This window comes from Hyperolius riggenbachi, chromosome 4 (genome assembly GCF_040937935.1).
Source record: "Hyperolius riggenbachi isolate aHypRig1 chromosome 4, aHypRig1.pri, whole genome shotgun sequence".
NCBI classification, from domain to species: Eukaryota; Metazoa; Chordata; class Amphibia; order Anura; family Hyperoliidae; genus Hyperolius; species Hyperolius riggenbachi.
This window is the reverse complement of record NC_090649.1, coordinates 19246442-19254491: the sequence shown is the minus strand read 5'-3', so window position 1 is coordinate 19254491 and position 8050 is coordinate 19246442. Positions and strand designations below refer to the sequence as shown.

General features: G+C 41.5%; 1 long non-coding RNA gene across 1 annotated transcript; it reads left to right on the top strand.

The window, feature by feature from the left end:
* The first annotated feature begins 369 nt into the window (after window positions 1–369).
* Window positions 370–6382, top strand: LOC137570312 (uncharacterized). The gene is made up of 5 exons (XR_011030999.1): window positions 370–428; window positions 709–832; window positions 3988–4084; window positions 6117–6234; window positions 6307–6382. It is a non-coding gene; the product is annotated as an uncharacterized lncRNA (long non-coding RNA).
* Window positions 6383–8050: the final 1668 nt, after the last annotated feature.

Sequence of the window (8050 nt, the reverse complement as noted above, 5' to 3'; positions counted from 1 at the left end):
ATACCTTTGTTGGGGAAGTCCTGGATCGCGAATACGTCCCCGGTCTCCTCCACTCCAAGCACATGACACAGCACCAGGTCGACAAACATCTTTGCTCCCATCTCCTTCGTTCTATCTGGCTCTACCAGGAATCGTAGGGTATTCTTTAGCATCCTCACGTATGGTTCTCCTCCACCATCTCCGCCACCACTCGAGGACGCCATCCCTTCTTGTTACCCCAGGCCCCCACAAGGAGAACCTGGGATCACCTCTGGCAAAGAGCAATTTGATCTTTGCCAAAAGGCCGAGAAGCGATTTTTTTTTTTTTTTTTTTTTTTTTTTTTTTTTTTTTTTTTTTACCGGTCAGTAATCGAACCTTTGTTTTTCTTACAGGAACATCACTACAACATTCCAAGACAAGAATTGGTCCGTCCGAAACATCATCTCCGGTAAGTACTTTAATAAATCCTTTTTTTTTTTTTTTTTTTTTTTTTTTTTTTAATTGGACAAAAATCCAAATGCAATAAAAATAAACTAAACAAAATATGTCCATCTAATTAGTTGCCACATTTTATCAGCTTTACTTTTCCCATATTGTTTTCTGTTTTTTAGTATCTCTTATATTAATATCCTCTTTCTTAAATACCAAAACATTCCGTACATCCCACAATACTGATTTATACAATACACTCACTATCCACACTAACCTCTTTCTCTCCTTATCCTCAGCATCCACACACCAGCCAGTCAACATCATCAAGAAAGAAAATGACCTAATATCAAAAATTTCAGCCAGAAATAGTTTCAGCCCACATCGGACTTCCTGCGCAAACCTGCATCCCCAGAATAGATGGTACGTATCCTCACAACCACCACATCCCTCCCTGGGACACTCATCTTTCCTTACAATGTCCCTTCTTTTTAGGAATTCTCTTGTAGGAAGACATCCTGTAAATGTCATCCACGTGACGTCTGTCTGCAAGCCCGTCACACCCTTATATAGAAATTTTTTCCAAGTTTCGTCAATTTGTTTATTGTTCAAAAAAGAAATAGACTTAGCCACCATATTCCTCTGTAACCATCCCTTCAGTTTAATTTTATCCTTACATAGTAGCCCCAGATTCTTTAACTCATATTTATCATAAAAAACTTTTAAACACAAATAAAACTGTGGAGACACCATAGCTATAGGCCTAGTCAGATCCTTAACCATTAACCCCCAACTTATAAGATACCACCCAAAAAGAAAGGTTGTCATACAACATACCATATTATTCAATTGTAAAATATGTATCAAATTAACCCAATAATGTAAATTTATAAAAAGCTCCAACTCAGGTAAACCAAAACCTCCAAAAATTACTTTTTTTTTCTATCTTCTCCCTCCCACACCTCTCCATCCTGGAGCTCCAAAAAAACAAAAACAGCATCCTTTTAACCTTTTTCAACAAATTATTTGTGGGTGGAATCACCCTAGCCGTATATAATATCAGAGGATAGATTACAGCCTTGACCACTAATATTTTCCCTTTAAACGAGAGGCGTCTAAAATTCCAGAAGTCTAATTTTTTCTTAATTTTTAACAATAATTGTTGATATGAGCTTTTTCCTTTCAGACTAGAATCAAACGTTATTCCCAACACTTCTACCTCCCTCACATTCTCTACTCTTTCAACATCAATCTCCACATTCTTCCCCAAACTACACACCCTACACTTCCCCCAATTCACACTCATCCCTGACACTCTACAATACCTCTCCAACTGTCCATTCATACTCCTAACATCACCCTGTGACGAGCATACAAAACACACATCATCCATGTATGACATTATTTTTAAATACTGCCCCCCACTACCCGGAATCATAATACCCTTAGATTTTATCTTTTTGTACTGACCTTAATAAAGGCTCAATAATGCATATAAATACCAACGGGGACAGGGGGCACCCCTGCCTCACCCCAGATTCTACTGTAAAGCTATCACTCAGGTGACCATTCACAATCACCTGGCTAGAGATGTCAGTATACAATCCCTTAATCAATTTTAATATCCCAGCAGGAAACCCCATCTTAGCAAGAACCTTAAAAAGAAACCATGGCTGACACGGTCGTATGCCTTCTCCAAATCAACTGATTCTAAGATTAACGCACAATTATTACTTTTACAGTAATATATAACATCTCTTAATAGGACTAAATTATCTGAGATGCGGCGTCCAGGCACTGCACAAGTTTGTGCTTCACATATAACATCCTCTATCACTACTTTTATCCTGTTGGCGATTATCTTAGCCAACACTTTATAATCTGTATTTAATAATGTTATAGGGCGCCAATTTTGAATCTCCCTTTTATCGCCTTTTTTATACAACAAGGTAATTAACCCCTCCCTCATTGACGGGGCCAAACACCCATGTGAAAAACAGAATAAAATAACCTTAACAAACTCATTCTTAATAATCCCCCACATACGCACAAATTCCCTCGAGAGGCCATCTTTTCCAGGCGTCTTATTTGCGGGCATCCTTTTTACCGCCTCAAAAATTTCATCCTCACCCAACACTCTTTCAAGCACACCTCTATCCGCCTCACTCAAACCCTCACCCAAACACTCCAGATACTCATCCATTTCCTCATCGCTACCCACACTCTTACAACTATACAATTCACCATAAAACTTTCTCACCACATCCATAACTTTACATCCCATAACTTCCACACCTCCATCCAAAACCGACAAAATGAGGTTTTTCCCTTGAAATGCCTTCTTAAAGAAATAGCGTGTGCATTTTTCGTTTTCTTCCAAATTTTCAATTTTAGTTCTATACATAATTCTTTTCCCTCTCTCCTCCAGCAATTTACTCCTATCAATCCTAACTTCACTAATTTCCTTTTCCACATCATAACCCAAGTTCCTAAATCTATACAATGTCTGCAATCTGATGTTAATCTCCTCCTCCCTCCTTCTACCCTCTACCGCCTTCCGATAACCACACCCTCTGTAAAATTTAGCAACTTTAATTTTTACCCAGTCCCACCAAGCAAGGATATCTTTAAATTTATCAACATCCTTACTCCATTGCGCCCACCTCCTAGAAAACTCCTTTGATATATTCTCATCATCCAACAAGGAAACATTAATTTTCCATGTTCCCTTCCCAAAGTGTATTTTCTCCCCAAATGACGCCTCCACCCATAACCCTCTATGATCAGTAAATGTACAAACAATTAACCTGAAACTCAAAAAATCCATAAATGTAGACCCCAAGACATAATCAATACGGGACTTCACAGTCCCTTTATCGGACACAAACGTAAATTTAGATGCATCCTTTATTTCTTTATAAGCATCTTTCAAAGAAAAATCCTCCACCAACAAATTAAAGTTTTTACTAGAAATATCTAAACTACACTCTCCCCGCCCCTCTCTATCACCCTTATCCCTAATTAAATTAAATTGTAATCCCCAGCAACTAGGGTATCCACTCTCCCGGGTAGATGCACCCTTAAATTCTCCAAAAAATCTATTCTTTCTTGTTTACCTGCCGGTGCATAAATATTAAACAAACGTAAACTTTGCCCAAAATAACTCAACAAACACATCATTCTCCCTGGAATAATAACAGTATAGCTTACAACCTTAATGTTTCTATTTTTGATCAGCACCCCTACACCCTCGCTCTTAGACTTACATCCGGCAGACCACACAGCGTCGCCGTCCCATTCCTCCGCCCCAGGAACTGAGGCCAAGGAGCATTCCTGCAATAAAATGATATCTGCATTATGTTGATTCAAAATATCTAAAATGGCTGTCCTCCTGCACAATGCCTGCACCCCGCGGACATTCACTGATAACACCTTAATATTCACCATTACATCATTTTATTGCAGGAATCAATTACTTACACAAAAGAAACTCACTCACTCATTTTTTATGTCCTTTCTCCTTCCTCTCCTTCCCCCTCCCTCTCCCTCTCCCTCTGCCTTTCCCTTTTATTTTGCAGGTCTGCTCAAATTGTACGACATCTTCCGCCTGAAGAAAAGGCTGAGCCGGGGACCCAGGAGAATCCAGCAGCTCTCCAAACTCCACAGGAATATCAGGTAGAGTGTCATCGCTCAAAAACACAGATTTGATCAATTCTGCTTCGTCCACTTTGTGCCTATTGTGTGACACCCCTTCCTCCCCACTATCTTGCTTCTGCCTCTGGCCTGCAGTAGGGGGTCTGTCATCATCATCCTCATCCTCATCTTCATCTGATGCATCACATCCTAGAGTGTCCATATCTGATTCTCTCTGACACACCCTCCTCCTTTGCATCTTCAGGCCCCTCCCCCTCCATGGACCAATCATAGAAGGGGTCCTGGCAATCCAGAATTGCAACAGGAGCATTTGAATCTGATGCTCCGTCCTCCTCCACAATCAGCTGTAGCTCCACCCCTTTTCCTGGCTGCTCCTCTGATACTGGCTGCCCTGTGGGACTACAAATCCCAGTGCCTCCTCCGTCTTCCCCTGCATCCTTAGTAACAGGAGCAGTTTCAGACGTCCACACAGCAGCCAGCCCAGAATCATCTGCAGCAGGGGCACTCGATACATCAGCGTCATTAGTAACAGCAGCAACCTGGTTAGATCCTCCAGCCTCCCCGCAGCGCCGCTCAGCCTGTGAGTCAGCAGTGATCGTAGCACTGATCACACGCTGCTCCCCTTCATCACCGGCAGCAGCCAGCTCCGATACAGGCTTCTCAGCAGACGCGGTGGTGGCAGCAGGGGGCGTGGCCAGCTTTTGCTCTCTCCTCACCCATGTCTCCCGTACAGTCTGCGCCAGCTCTTCAGCCTCCGAGGCTGAATCAGCGTGATCTCGTGCAGCACCACTCTTCCTAGGACACCAAGCCGCATAGTGACCCTGCTCCCCACATAGAAAGCATTTCTTCCTTCCCAGGCACTCTCCGGTTGCGTGGTCAGGACTGTTACAATGCCTGCAACACTTGCCAGTCTTACAATTGTCACTGATATGCCCATAACGGTTGCACAATCTACAGTACTGTGGCATATCCTTATAGAACAAGAAACCATGTTCCTCATAATGGTTGAAGACAGCTGGGGGTCTCATCACCCCTCCAATACCCTGGGGATCCTCCCTGAAACGGACAAAAAAACCGGTACTTCCCAGTCATTATACCATATTTGTTCAGGACTGGGTCACCCCCTTTTACTGAGGAGCAGTACTGCCTTAGGAAAATTCGTACCACCGCCAAGTCAATGAAGGGGTTGTACATGTGGACTGTAACCATTGTTTCTTGTAGCATAAATAACGGCTTCACAGTGATATATTTCAATAAACCAACAGCACATTTTTTCTTAGCTTCCTCACAAGCATTGAGGCAGTCTGGCTCGGAATGAAATGTAACATCGTACAACCCCTGTGCCTGGAAATCTTGAACCATCCTTATTTCCATTACCTTAAGTCCCAAGGTCTTCATAAGCACCTCCTCGATGATCTTGTCGGTATTAATCTGTGTCTTGTACTCTGGCTGTACCAGGAAACGTAGGGTTTTCTTCACCCCTTCCGACTCCATCCTCCCGCACCGAATGGGCGATCGCCCCCCCGTCAGCTCGGGGCCCCCCAAAAGAAAGGAAACCCCGACCAAACCTCTGGCCACGACACTTGATCGCAGCCAAAAGGCGGAGAAGCGATTTTTTTTCTTTTTTTTTTTTTTTTCCGATCAGATTTTAGAATAAAATGCCTGGCTTCATCGATAAACTCCCATTACCTCTTTCACAAAAGATATATTCTGTAATCATCATTTCGGTATTAAATTTATTCACCTTATTTGAATTATATTTACATATTTACAGACCATCACCTATTTACAAAAAATTACACTATATACAAAAATTACAAACTACACAAAGCAACCTACACAAAATACTTCCATCTCCAAGTCTGCCACCATGCATCCGCTTTTTTCTTCCCACATTTATGCAAATCATATTTATAACAGTAATACAAACGCGCCATCACAGTCCTCACAGCCCTATCCACAGTCACCTCCTCTTTCTTAAAAATCAATGTATTCCTCATATCCCATACCACACTAAACAACCATACTAACCTCTCTCTTTCTTTCTTTACAGGTACCAATCCAGTAAACACAAACAAAAAAGACAACACTCTTACATCAAACAACTCTGCACAAAAAAGACTCGGCCTTTGTCTCACCTTACATGCATACTCACAATCCCAAAAAATATGGTAAGTGTTTTCTATCATGTTACACCCAGGTCTCGGGCATCTGTCTGAATTAATAATATTTCGTGTTTTTAGGAAGCTCCTTGTTGGGAGGCATCCCAGGAACGACATCCACACGACATCCTTCCATCTGTTCTCCACACCTTGCAACAAGAAATTCTTCCAGACCACCACCGTTTCATCCTCATTCAAAAATGGAATTTCATTCATACTTTCCTTACTCTTCACTAATTCTACTATCTTCTTCTTATCCTTCACCTGTGCACCCAACACCTCTAGATTGTGTTTGTCATAAAATATCTTTAACCTTAAATAAAATTGTGGAGTGACTAACGCTACTGGTTTCGTGAGATCTTGAACACATAAACCCCACCTTATAAAGTGCCATCCCATCAAATATCTACACATAAAAAACACCCTATTGTTAAGCTCAAAAAATCTCATAATATTCGCCCAATAATGTAATTCCAAAAAGAAAAATAAATCTGGTAATCCCAACCCACCTGCCGTGACCGCTTTTTCTATTTTGTCCCTCTTACACCTCTCCATTTTTGAACCCCACAAAAATAAAAAAAAGATCCGCTTAACCCGTCTAACCCACCCATCCCTTGGTGGCAAAACACACGTGTACAAAATTAGTGGGAAAATGACAGATTTTATAACCAACACCTTACCCGTGAAAGAAAGTTGCCTCAACCGCCAAAAATCCAATTTTTTCTTAATCTTTTCAAACAACCTCTCAAACGCTACTTTTCCATTCAACTCTTTATCAAACGTTATACCTAACACCTCTAGCTCTTCCACTCTATCAACCAATCCCCTTTCAACTTCCATCTGCCTACCATACACACACACCTTAGACTTACTCCAATTCACCTTCATTGCAGACATCTCACAAAACTCGTCCAACTGCCTATTCGCTCTTTGAAAGTCGCCCTGGGAGCCCCCCAGGATAACTATATCATCCATGTATGCCATTATTTTAAATTGCATCCCACCACTACCAGGCACAACCACACCCTTAATTCTACTATCATACTGAATCATACTCAAAAACGGTTCAACCACACACACGAAGATTAGGGGGGACAAGGGACATCCCTGCCTCACACCCGCTCTCACAGCAAAACTCTCACTCACCCTGCCATTCACAATCACCTGACTCACCACATCCTTATACAAACACTTTATCACATTCATAATTCTCTCAGGAAAACCCATTTGCTTCAACACCTCAAACAAAAACACATGCGACACTCTATCAAACGCTTTCTCCAGATCAATCGACTCCGCAATCAAACACGCATTGTTAATCTTAGCATAATAAATCATATCTCTGAGGAGGATTAGATTATCTGAAATCCTCCTCTCTGGAATTGCGCATGTCTGCGCTTGACCAATAACACTCCTGACAACCAATTTAATTCTATTTGCGATGATTTTTGCGATAATCTTATAGTCAACGTTCAGGAGTGTTATTGGTCTCCAATTCTTAAGATCTTTCCTATCCCCTTTTTTATACAATAATGTCACCACCCCCTCCCTCATAGATGGTGAGAGGGAGACACCGCTGCAGCAAGAGTTTACCAACTCCATAAAGTCATTTTTTTATCAAAGGCCAAGTCTTAATATAGAATTCTCTCGGTAATCCGTCCTTTCCAGGTGTTTTATTTAATGACATTCCACATACTGCCTCATACACTTCTTTCTCCACAAACTCTGCTTCCAACCCGATCTTTTCCCCCTCACTCATAATTGTATCAAACGACTCCAAGTATTTCTCCATTCTCTGAATTGGCTCCACCTCTCTACCCTTATA